This window comes from Falco punctatus (genome assembly GCF_963210335.1).
Source record: "Falco punctatus genome assembly, chromosome: Z".
NCBI lineage: Eukaryota > Metazoa > Chordata > Aves > Falconiformes > Falconidae > Falco > Falco punctatus.
This window is the reverse complement of record NC_137586.1, coordinates 56267582-56280482: the sequence shown is the minus strand read 5'-3', so window position 1 is coordinate 56280482 and position 12901 is coordinate 56267582. Positions and strand designations below refer to the sequence as shown.

General features: G+C 39.6%; 1 protein-coding gene across 3 annotated transcripts in view; it reads left to right on the top strand.

Moving 5' to 3' along the window:
* The window catches only part of SHB (SH2 domain containing adaptor protein B), an 83639-nt gene that overhangs the window by 946 nt on the left and 69792 nt on the right, over window positions 1-12901 (top strand). The gene's annotated exons all lie outside the window — the stretch shown is intronic.

The following is a 12901-nucleotide window of genomic DNA, read 5'->3' as shown; positions in this document are numbered from 1 at the left end:
CCTGGAAGGGGTTTTGGTGAGGGGACTAGCTCCTCTTGGAATGCATCTGGAGTCACCGCTGCTCTCCACTCTTCTTCACTGGGTGGCCTGACCCTTTTTTATATCTCAGGGCAAGCAGGGCATATGCAAGGCTGGCACATGAAGTGGTGGTGCCCTGTCCTCTGGGCTTTCAAACTCACCTCCTGTTGGGTGACGGGGTAGGTTTGCAGGCGTGCCTAGCTCTGCTCTGGGGCATGGTGCACTGACAACATCATGACTGGTGTCAAGGCTTTTGGGCTGGCATCCTGCTGCAGAACAGAATGAGGGTCTTTGAGGGGGTCCTTGGGGAACCCTAGAGTCGCTTGAGAAGCCCGGTGCTTGCAACCCAAAGTTGCAGCCTCAGCCCCATTGCATGTGGTCTGGAGCACTCATGTATATAAAATTAAAAACAAAACCCAACCAAACAAACAAAAAAAACCACACACACAAAAAAACCCACAACAAACCTAATGCCATCCCAAAGGAGACAATTTGTCATGCATTCAGTAATAACTTTTTTTTGCCACCTAGTTCAGTGTCAAAGGTGAAGTAGTTCGAAGTCCTGTGTTAGAACGGCATCACAACTTCCATAACTGTGTTTTCAGCTGGCAGGTACTTGAAGCAAACTCTGTAGCTACTGGCTCAGTTGCAAATGTTTGCCTCTCTCTAACTGGTCATTCTACGCAGATATTAACAAAATAGTGTAGACACAGCACTGGAAAGTGCTGGGGTCAGCAACTTGGGTTACAGCTGGGAAGCTTTGCAGAGAGAAGCAGCATTAATTATTTTGTAAGCACAGCACGTATCCACCTGCCTCTGTTGGTCCTGTGAGTATAGTTTAGGTTTTTCATATATTGGAAATTAGTATTTTTCCACTTTGTATATTGGCATTTATAACTTCAGTGTAAAGTCACATCACAGGAATTCTTAGTATGTACTGAATGTTATCAGTTTAAATGATGTGTATGTACATGTTTAAATATGTAACATGATTGCATTAAGCAGTGACACATTTCCATGACAACTTGATAAATTATATCCTGTCTAGGTGGAATTCCAAATAAATCAGCTTGTGATGGTGATGATACAAGATTAAAAGTCTAGAATTTATTACAGTGTCTGTCATTTTAGGTGTCGTTCCTGACTGGAAACAACTTCTTTTGTGGAAGTGATTGATTAGAATCTCACTATGTTACAGTATATTCAGTGTTCTTTCAATTGATTGTGTTGATACCATGTATCTGCTCTTAGGCAAATACTTTCCGCACCTTCACACTTCAGAGAAAGTAATTGCTTGGGGCAAAACGCTTCCAAATGCAGCTGCTATTCTTTTCCTTTTTTTTGTTGTGGGCTTTTTTTTTTTTAATTGGGCATGGTTTGGTGTTTTTTTTTTACATTATCTTTCAATTTTCAATTTACTGAAGCCATTTTTTAAGTAGAAACGAAATCTGTTGCTAGGTAACCTGCTACCTTGTGTTGTTATAAATCTGTGTGCTGTTCCCAAGGCCTTGTTGCAGGTTCTAAAATTGTTTTGAATGAGCAGCCTACAACTTTTTTTTAGAAGGTACAGAACACTATGTCATAGTCACATTCTTTCTGGTTTTGAGCGAGTGCTATATGTGACAATCAGGAAATCTTAACATGTCTGCAACATAAAGTTATCTCTGCACCTCAAAAGGTAAGTGTGCCTGCCCTCACCTACAACAGAGTTTGATTTTGAGGAGCTACATAGCTTGTCTTTTGTTCAATTGTGTTATTTCTTCTCAGAAATGCAAATTATCTCTTATTTCACAGCCCTGAAAGGTAAAGCCTGACAGGTGAACATGGTAAGCAGTGGTCGTAGTGGGCAGGCAGGGAACTTCTCCTCTCCTGTCATTATTCACTGAGGAGAAAAAATGAGGAATTTGGTTAACTCTGTGTGTCTAGTTTAGTGGCAAATAAACAAGTGGAAATAAACTTCTGTAAGAAGGATATAGTAGAGGGGATGGTATCAAAAAAACGAGAGATCTGACATTCAGAATTGTTGATCGTAATGCTAAAAACATTGGGGTCGGGGGGCGGACAGAATCTGTGAGTAGCATAGCTTAAGCTAGCAAGTACCTCAGGAATGAAAAAAGATTTAGTTTGCCATATAGGTCTGTCATTGTCCAAAAACCTTAGTGTTTAATGATCCAATAGTGTTGGCTAAATGCTTGTGTTCCATTCCAGCACCTGTGGGTTTTTTCTTTTTCATATACCAAGATAGACTGCTGTTTTCCTTTGTGTTAACTGAGAAGTATGGTTTTCCACAAATTCAATGAGCAATTTTATAACCTTTGTGACCGGTCATCAGTAAAGAGTTGGCTGAAGAGGTCAGTTGCGTGTTAAGCTTGAAAGACTTACTAGAATGGAAAAGAAGGTGTTTGTTTCGTGTGGTTACTTTTAAAGGACAAGTGGTGAAATATGAATAACAACAGACTGATTAGTCAAAATTCTCAGGGAAAAAAAAAATGGCAGACTAGCTGATGCAGAGAGTAAAGGAGATGGAGATTAAAAGCAATGGCAGGCATGATTGTATTCTGCAAGATTCCAGGCATAGATTGTAAAAGTAACCACAAGATGTAATGTACCTCGGTTTCAGGAAGCTTTGATGTCTGAAGGTAGAAGTACCACCTAAAGCTGAAGCAGACAAACCCAAATTGCCATGTACCCTCAATAGTGAGGTGACTAACCTCTACAATAGAGAGAGTCATCATTGTCAGATGTCTTTGAATTCAAATTGGTGGGTGGTTTTTTTTTTATTTAAGTAGTACAATCAGGCAGGTTTTAGGGCTTTAACAGTGATACTTATCTTCAAACAAGGGAGAGTTGGCTATGTTTTAATTCATGGCAGAAGCACCTCAGTACCTCTAGTATGGAGGATAAGAGGTTACTGGCTTCCACCTTTAGTGCTTGCCTGTGGGATGTTAACTGCTTAGCTCTCCTGTGGCAAACGAATGAGTGTAGGCAAGCCAGAACAACATAAGAAATTACTGGCTTCCATTTTTAATGCTGGCCTGGGAGATGTTAACTTCTTAGCTCTCCTGTGGTGAATGAGTGTAGGCAAACTGGAACAACATGTGGCTGTATGCCAGAGCAACCTGGCAGCTACTGTACTTGTGTGAGAATAAATGTGAGATTTGGCTTAACATCAACACAACTGACAAACCACTTGGTGAACTGGGGATCTGAAAGAATGAGTTGAAGTCTTTCTGAGTGACTTCTATCTGGCATTGTGTAATATGTGTAAATCCATGAAAGCAGTAATAGCTGAGGGGAAAATGGCTGTGTGAAAAGATACGTTGTACATTTTCTCACCTATTACAGTTTTTTGAACCTAAACAGTTCTCTGCCTGGCCCTGAAGCTGAAGAACCTGGAATGCTATTCCAAGATCAGCTGCAGCATATACTCCATTGCAGAAAGTTTTTAGGATTTAGAAGCTGGGATTGTAGCATACTTGTCCTTTATAATATGATAATTTCATAATAAGCAGCATTTTGAACTCCCTTTGTGCCGTGGAGGCAGAACTGTGGCAGCAGTTCTGGATGTTGAATGCCAAAGACACTGCAAGTTGCTAGATCCATTTCCACAGGACAGGACATAATCTGATGCTGTAGAAGGTAGCTCAGTTCTATATATGCAGAGCTGATCCAGTGCAAAAGCATGTAAATTTTGTGTGGCAGTGGCAATCAGGCAGGAAATTGTTCAGGGCAGTGTAGTTGCTGACTTGATTTACAAAAGACTGAAAACAATATCTATGTGTGAATTCTGCACTTATATAAGGAAAAAAATATCCTCCTTGTTTCCATGGGATCCACCACAGAAGCGTGTGGTACAGAAATCTGGCTGCTAGCTAAGCACGAAGATTAAAGCTGTTTGCCTTGCAAGCTTTCCCCCCCCATTATGTAAGAAACAAGTACCTTTCTGACATTGCAATAGACTGGAAATGCTGTTTGAACTTCTAAGGTCTTGCATAAAAGTGCTTAGGCTCTATGCAACATTATAAGTATCTGTATATAGTTAAAATCTATTAGCAAGGGCTACACAGCTGGGCGTCTCTGAACTGGCGGAAGGGTGCACCTCTTTCTCTCCTCTCTTCAGCTTTCTGGTGCAGAAAGAGGAGCCATGTGGCCCTACTGCCATTCAGCAGGTTGGTGCTTAATCTTTGATAATCAGATGGGCTGCAGGGATGCCTGTGGAAGGATGTCATTGCATGCAGTAGTCTTCCAGGTCCTAGCATTAGCATGCCCATTAAAAGCTTGCTTTGTGCATTTCTTAGTTGATTTACCTGTTACTTCTTTTGCTTAAGTTCACCACTTAATTTTTCTGTTGATTGCTATAAGGATATATCCTCATATATGCATAGGAGGATATCTGTACTCAAAAAAGCCAGATGTGGGAGAAATTGGAAGTATTCCATTGCTTTTACATGTCTTTACTTATTCAGTAGTGATGAGTTTGACCTGATTCCAGTCGCTGACAACTTCATGGAGACAGAAGAAAAAGCTGCATAAGCTGCATGCTGTAGATGCAATTCATGCTCTTGCAATATCGGTAGATTGCTATTTCGCATATGAAGACCATGGAGCATTCCTTGTAAAAGTGAAATTTGCATCTGTAAACAGATTAGCTTACCAGAAGTATTAGAGGAACAAATAAAGCAGTAGTGAGATATGTCCCTATGATTACACTTTCTTTTGTCACTGTGTTTTTATGTTCAGCCAGCAATACTAATTAAAGCCTTCAGTCTGATAAAGCTAATGAATGGAGGAGACAAGGCCGAGGTTTATTGTTTTAACTGAAAAGGTAGTAACAACCTGCATATGGCTAAATGTTAGATAAAGCTCAATTGGATAGTGAAAGAAAAAAAATCGACCTAAAAATGAATGCAGTGTTGGAGTTTGCATGGGTGGCAAAAGAAGGCAGGTGAAAAGAGTCAAAATACCAACAGCAGATGTATTGCCTTGCAGGTGCTGACTTCAAATACAAGTGAAAACTGCATGGTGGATACCACGTATTGCCTGTAGGAGGATTTTTGTAAATTATTGAGCTGAGTCCAGAGCAGTCTATTAGTGCAGCACTTGGATGTGTTCCATCTTTATGGGAACTGTAATATCTGTGAATGGAATCCAAATGCCCACTTAATCACATCCTCTGGTCTACACATCTGTCTGATCTCAAACCGAAGCTTTAGTCTACCAGTTTTATTTAAGTAAATTTAGGTTTTCTTGTTACATATATTGAAATTATTTATGAAATTCTGAAATTTACGTTATATGTATGTATATATACGTATCGTATATACATACGTAATATATACATTTATATAACAATATATACAAACATATTAAAAATATGATAAAAATATAAAATATACTTTAAAAGTTATGTTGCTGAGAAAGAGGTTGTGGGCCTTCATTCTTTGGAGACTTTCAAAACTTGTGTGGGCCAGACACTGAACCACCTGGTCTAGCTTTCATATCACACGTGCTTTGAGTAAAAGAGTGGTTTAATTGCCTTCAGTGACCTCACAGAATCTAAGTCTTAATGTTATTCTGTTGCTCAAAAACTGCCCTGGAGCCTGAGCATTGCCGACAGACTTGGGTTAGTGTTGAGAATTTCGGCAAGGACAGTAGTGCAGGATCTAAGACACAGCTCAGACAATCTGGAGTGCTTTTCCTAGTTCTGCAGATGAACCTGTGCAGTTAAGTGCATGTGGTGTTAGTCTGACAATAGTCTCTCAAGCATACAAGCATACCATCTGAAAAAGCATGAAGAAATGAATAGGGCTTTGTTCAGATCAAGTGCATGTGTATACAGTTGGGTGTGGCTGGGTGAGTCCATGGGAGAGAGTGATATTCTGAGGATACTAAAGCAGGGCTGAATATCGATGTGGATCAGCAAGAAGGAATGAATTGTGCTTTCTTATGTAGATTGTCTGCTGAATTTTCACATGGGTGTGCGCAAGAGCTGGATTACTCAAGTTTATATGTGAATACAGAAGTACTGAGACACTAAACATAACTAAAACAACATTAAACAATTATTTTTCAACACCACTATGGGCCACCATAAATCCAGCTTCCTTACTACTGCATTATAGTACAGATTATGTCTGCATCCTTTCCTTCAAAACTGTTCAGATGAGGAAAGAAGTCTGTATTACAGAGTTTTTTACACACCCAACTTAAAGTAAACTTGCAAGCAAACTATTAGCATTAGGACTGTGCTAATGTAATGTATATACGGAAGTGATACACTCTATAGACAGAATAAAGTTATGCAGTTTATTGTGATTTAAAGGGTATTTTAACTCTAAGTGAGATATTAGGCACAGTAAGAACATAAATTGGAACTTCTGTAAATGGCTTTTAACCTGATTAATGAAGAGAATGGACCTAGAAAGGGAAAAGGTGAATCTGTGTTTTTATTTTTAACCATCAAGTTCACTAGTAAACTTATGGTTTGCAATCTTATCTTGCGGTAGCCAGTTTGCCGTTATATTCATTTGGATTACTGAAGAAATGCCTATTCTGTATTTTTTTTATAAGCTTCTTTGCTCCCCAAGCTCACGGACACTGTTTGGTATGGAAGAGATACTTGTGTCTCTGAGCACTTTTGTGTATATCCTTGCCTACCAGTGGCTGGTTATAGCATCTGATTTTCAGACATTCCTGCAGAGTGCTGCTCTGTGGCAAGGAGTATGGTTTGACTTTTCATTCCTTTGCTGCCTGATGTTAATGTGATCGTATCTTTGACTAACAGTATGCTAGGCACTGTGGTGGAGAAAGTAATATGAAAGACATCTGGCAGTTGGAACAGCATATGGTGAAATCTGATGATAGATAGGAAAGGGACTGTGGTGGAGATCTTCCTGGATATGTCATTGTTTCTGTAAATGGTAATGTAAAACAGTCCATTGACAAGGAAACAGACATAAGGTGTGGTTTTGAAGTAGTTTTGCATTGTGCATGAAGTGAAAAAATGGTTTTACAAAACATAATCTGCTAATGGCAGTGCATAGGATACAAACATTTTTTTGTTGGACTTTTTTTTTTTTTTAACCTGGTTTTCTGAAGGAAAAAATACCTATTAACTGCTCTGTCCTTCCTTCCATAAATCTTGGATGTATTGGCAGGTGCTGGAAGGTGTACTTTCAAATTTAAAATAGTTGAGTGGATGGGTCAGGGAAGGGCCCTTTCCTTACTGAGAGGAAAGCAGGTTGAGCTCTGTTTTTAAACTTTCAGCAGCACTGTCTGGGTGACCTGCATTGCCCTATGTGAAGGAGGAACACACCTGGAATAGCTGGGAACTGCAATTACTGCATGGTATCAAGGACATAGAGGAGAGAAATGGAGAGCCAAGAAGAATTGTTTATATATGGGCTTGTTAGCAGTGGGGTCTATCACTGTGGGTGTGTGGACTGGTAGAAACTGCAAAGAGCAATTTACCTTCTCTGAAAACCAAGCCTTGTGTATGGGGGAGTGGCTCTTGAAACCCTGTTATAAAATACTGGCTTTTTTATTATTTTGCCCCAACACTGCTACCAGTCCACATCTGTGTCAGAAATTTAGGAGCTCCCTTTCCCAGTTTGTGCTTCAGTTACATTTTTAGACAAGGAATGCGTTCCTCTCTGGAAATCAAAGCTATGAATGAGGACTATGATTTCTCCCAGGGGCAGAGCTGATGCAGGTCTTTCCAACACTCAGATTTAGGAGTAGAAGGCTTTATACACAGCTCCACCTATAGAGTTAGTCCTCTAGAATCATGACGTAAATTATGGCTCATTAGCAGGATATTAAAAATCCTTCTTTTACTCTTCCTGATCCCTCTGCTGATCCTCTTGGGAATTAAGACATGTACAGATCACTGTATTTGCAGGTTTTCCAAGGCTGTGAACTCAATTTTGAAAAAAAAGTAGTACTGAGGTTGTGGGGATGATTACCCAAGAAGTTTTTTGATTCAGTGCTTCATAGAAGAAAGCATAAGTGCAAATCTTTATTCATTTAGAACACAAATTCAGACCAACTCCGCAGTCCTTCTGAATGCAGGCTGAGCTTTGTCCAGGCTTCATAATCATAGACCTGTCTGATGCTTAGTGTTCGAGCATTAAATGAAAATACTATTTTTAATGAAATATCTGCCTAGGGCATGTTTGTGTTGTGACACCTGGAAATCACTCATGGACAAGGAGAGGAATTTGGCATTTGTCAAAAGTTGTAAAAAATCAAAACAAAACAAAAAACACTTGTTATAGAGTGACTTCTACTGTAGCTAGTGACTGGTATTTTGTGACTATAAATTCTCAGAAAGCATAAGGAATTTTCACTATATTGTGTTAATCTGTTCACCTTGGTGTTCTCTGACACAAATTCAGTTTCTAAGTGCTAGTCTTCTGTGTCTCTGCTGACAGTCACATGTTCTTATCATGGACTTAATCGCTGGGCCCAAAAGCCAACAGAGGAATATACAGTCTGCTTGTTTTTTTCTAACTTAAGTATGTATTATTAATATATTTATAATATATAATAGTTAATAACAAATCTCCCCCTAAAGAAGTCTTGCATAATAAGTCTCCCAAAGGTTTGGCTAGCAGGAGAGGCCTTTTGGTTTTTTTGCTTCATATTAGTTATAGTTCCTCTTATATTCTTCCAGAATAGTGTGTCCTTACTCACAATAGCCACTAAATCAGTCAGATAACAAATGGTTCTGTGCTGAAGTTGCTGTTTCAAGGATGGATCTTTTGTATTTCCTTTCATTTCAAAGAAGGGTTATCCCTAAAGACTCAGTTTATTTCAGTGTTGTAAGTTCTCATTATTTCTTTCTTGTTTGCTCTCTTTAAAATGTGTTTTTTAGTCAGTGATATCTGCAAAATTATGCATTTAGGTATATTCTTTGTTTTCTTCATATGGCTGCATATGCAAAACATGTTTTTGCATATGCAAATACATTTAAACTTGTATTTAATATCATTTAAGACCTACATATATTACTACATTTCTAAGACTGCAGAAGGACAAAGACTATGCATCAATAGTGAAGCTTGCACACTAGTTAATGTGTATTAGAAGAGTAAACCAGAATCTCAGCTTGTATTTAATTTTTGGAGGGGAGTGATCGTTGTTTTTTGATATTGTATCTGCTAACTGACATTTTAGCTAGAGCTATGGTTTTGAATTTGTCAACCTGGCTGGTAACTGAGCCATACTCCTTTTCTTTTGCTTTTAAACTTCAGCAGACAACCTGCTAGGGAGAACTGTGAGTGTTCCCTAAATCCTTCTTGATCTCTCTGATTCTGGAACCTCAAATAGAAATTTCGCTTACATTTGATCAGTACACTTCTATTTATGTTTTGGAGTTTCTTTTACTTAAGTTACTTATGCCTCAAGATACTATTATTTGATCTACATGAGAGAAAATAGTATCATATGCCTATCGGGTGCCATAGGATTGGCTTGTGTAGAAGGGGATTCGGTATTTGTAGGAGCTCACAGTCCACTCTGATAATCTTGCATTCTGTTAAGAGATAAGCCACAGGTCTTTAACGATAGCTCTGACAAATGCAGGCAATTGAGACTTGACTTTGGAATCTGAATGGCTGTCTGAGGCCTTCTGGGGATTCCCTGATAGCTATGATTCATTTTGACAGGAAGAACAAAGTGAAGGGTGGCTGGATTTGGCAGAAAGGAGAGGCAAAGTAACTCTGTCCTGCTCCGAAGGTCAGACCCTGTGTGTAAATGCCCTTTCTAGCCTGCAGCTGCACAACTTCAGCACGTTGCCACTCCTCTGATTGTGTCTAAGGCAGACATGGCTGGTAGAGCATTAGATACAGTGTTGCCTGGTGAATTGAGACTTCAGGGGGGGATGCACTGGTAGACAATGGATGGCATCCATTCCCTTCTCTTTCCTGTCCTCTGTTTGTCAGTCACTAACATGAAAGACCAATTTGGCGGCCAGTTGAACAAGTTTAGCCATTTGTCTTGGGAAGTGTACTTAACCCAAGATGTGGGAGGGGCACTGCATGCAGGCCCTAACCTAGCATCTTCTGTGCTCGCCTTGGCCTCTGGGCCACAGAAGACAAAGGGTTGAGAGAGACCAGTTTGCTGGACAGTGTCTGAAAGGTGGTTGCTGGGAGAAAAAACCACAACACAGACATGCCTGTCTGGCACCAAAGAGCCCTGCTAAACACGGAGGCGCTTTGATTACCACGCAGAAGGCCTATTCCTGCATGCCCATGGGGGAGAGGTGACAGCATGGTACTCTTACATCAGATCTTTCCCACGTGTCATGGAGGTGATTAAGATCATGATCTAAAGAGCCCCACTGCACATGCAAGGGATGTATCTGGGATACTCATAGGCTTGTGAGCAGAACTTGTGTGTAACATTGGCAAGCTTATGCTTTGGGACAATGGCATGAGGGGGTATGAGGACAATGTATTCATACCATCTGGCATGAAGCAAATCTTTTGTTTATTATATGAGTACCATGACTAGAAAACTCCTGTACTCAAAACCTTGTAATTCATCAAAAGACTTTCTGTATTTTGTCTCACCTACTGCATATAGGCTTGGAAGATGACCTTGCTAATGTAAAAGTAATTTCTGGGGAGATAACACAAAGAGTTGCAGAGTAGAAATGCTTTTTCTGGCTGAGATCTCCAAGAACAGGAAAAATAATCTTCTATACTGGGATTGTGAAAAGAAGTTTAGACATTTACAGTAGGTATGCTGTAATAGAACTAACAGGCATACTCATTTGAGGTTTTTCAAGCCTTTTTGAATGAAGGCTTCTTTTTGAAGGCTTATTTTTGAAAGAAGTAGAAAACCTTGAGACTTCCTAGAAGTGAGGAACTTACAGCTGTTAGCAAGTATAGAAGAAATAAAATGTTGGCACTGGCCAGCCCCTATAGCTAGGCTGACAATCAATAAATTTTAATATATACGGAAACAGTAACAGTCACATGGGGAGCTGTAAAGCTTCTTTTAATAAGGAAATACAGGAAGTTGAATTAGACTTCTCTTTCTGCCTCCTGAGTGCTGAAAAGTAGGGTTGGGATTCGTTGGGGGGCCTTTGTTTGGGTTTTGTTCGTTTGTTTTGGCTGGGGTTTTTTGGGGGTGGTTATTTGGGGGAGCAGGTTTGTCCAATCTGACAAATTTGATAGGTGACCTGATTAAAAACATAGTTATGGCAAGCTGTATAGAGTCTCATAGTACTTGTGACACTATTACTTGTCTGAAGGGGAGGAATTTACACCCACTGTCCAAGCTAGGGGAGATTTTCCCTTCAGGGAGTACTGTAGTGGATGTGTTTCCAGCCTCAGTATGACCTGTTACAGATTTACAGATAGCAAAATGTAATAATAGTAATAATACAGTAATGAATTAATGTGGGTTTTGGCCATTTTAGATTATTTTTTTTTTAATTTCCATGTTAGCAAGCAGCTTTTGCTTTGTTAGACCTCTGAATAACAAGTTAGTTGCTTTAGTCTTTCTGTTCATGTTCAGTACAGTAAGGTCTTGAATATGTTACTATTATGATTAAAGCTAACCAGTATTAATTTTTGTCATGTAACAGCTTTTTGTATGTATAAATTTCCTCATAGTGTATTTTTTGCAAATAAAGAAGAAATATCTAATAACTGTTACTGCTGTTTTATGGTTTAGTATGGTTACACTACGAATTGGCACATATTATTTGTCAACGTTTGTAATAGGAGAGCAGCACAGAGCCCATACTACCATCCAGCAGCTTTAGACAGGATTTCATCAGAAGGCTAAATGGATGGCATGTCAACTATAGCACTTCTGGAGATAAACTTGTCCTTTTGACTAGGAGAAATTACTGCTGAATAAGTGGGTGCATTTTAAGTGGGTGCAGCTGCTGTCACTTGCCTTGCTGCTTGTGCATATGTCATGAGTGAGGGGACTGCTTTTCCATTGGATTAACTGTTTTTTGCAATAATATGGCAGTAATTTCAGATACTAAGTGAGAGAAAAAATTGTTTTTTCCTCCCTCTTATTATTCATGTCCTTCTGGTGGTTTCCGGTCAAACAGAAAATTTTGATTGCTTCAAACTTTGAGTGGAGGAAAACATGATAAATGTATATGATAAATTTATAATTGAAACATCAATCTCAGATACTTTGGTATCCCACCTGTTAACCTGTGACTATAAGACGGCTAAATCTTGCTCTGACACGTCTGTGTTTTCGGTGATAACAAATATATCTTCTAAGATGTCCTTTCTTAGGGATGTGCTTATGACTGTTGCAAGCTTACGCCAAGGAATGTGGTGGTGGCTTTCTGGTTAACTAGTTTGTTTTGTTTTGGGGTTTTTTTGGTAAGCAAAATACAAATCTGTATAAAATTCAGTGTGGTAGTGTTGCAGGGCCTGAGCAGCGACTCTGAAGTGTGTTGGATGTTTTATACTAATCTTAAAGATCTCTGCCTTTTTCTAATACAGTGTTACTCTGTGGCATTTGTGCAGGTGTTTAATCTGGAAATGAAAGAATCATAGAATGGTTTGAATTTAAAGGACCTTAAAGATCATCTGTTTCCAACCCCCTGCCATGGGCAGGAACAGGTTCCACTAGACCAGGTTGCTCAAAGCCACACGCAGCCTGGCCTCCAACACTCCCAGGGATGGGGCACCCACAACTTCACCGGGCAACCTGTGTCTCAACACCCTCACAGTAAATAATTTCTCCCTAATATCTAATCTAAATCTACCCTCTTTCAGTGTAAAGCCATTACCCTTTGTCCTATTGTTATATGCCCTTGTAAAAGTCCCTCTCCAGCTTTCTTGTGGACCCCCTTTAGGTACTGGGGGTACTGCTACAAGGTCTCCCTGGAGCCTTCCCT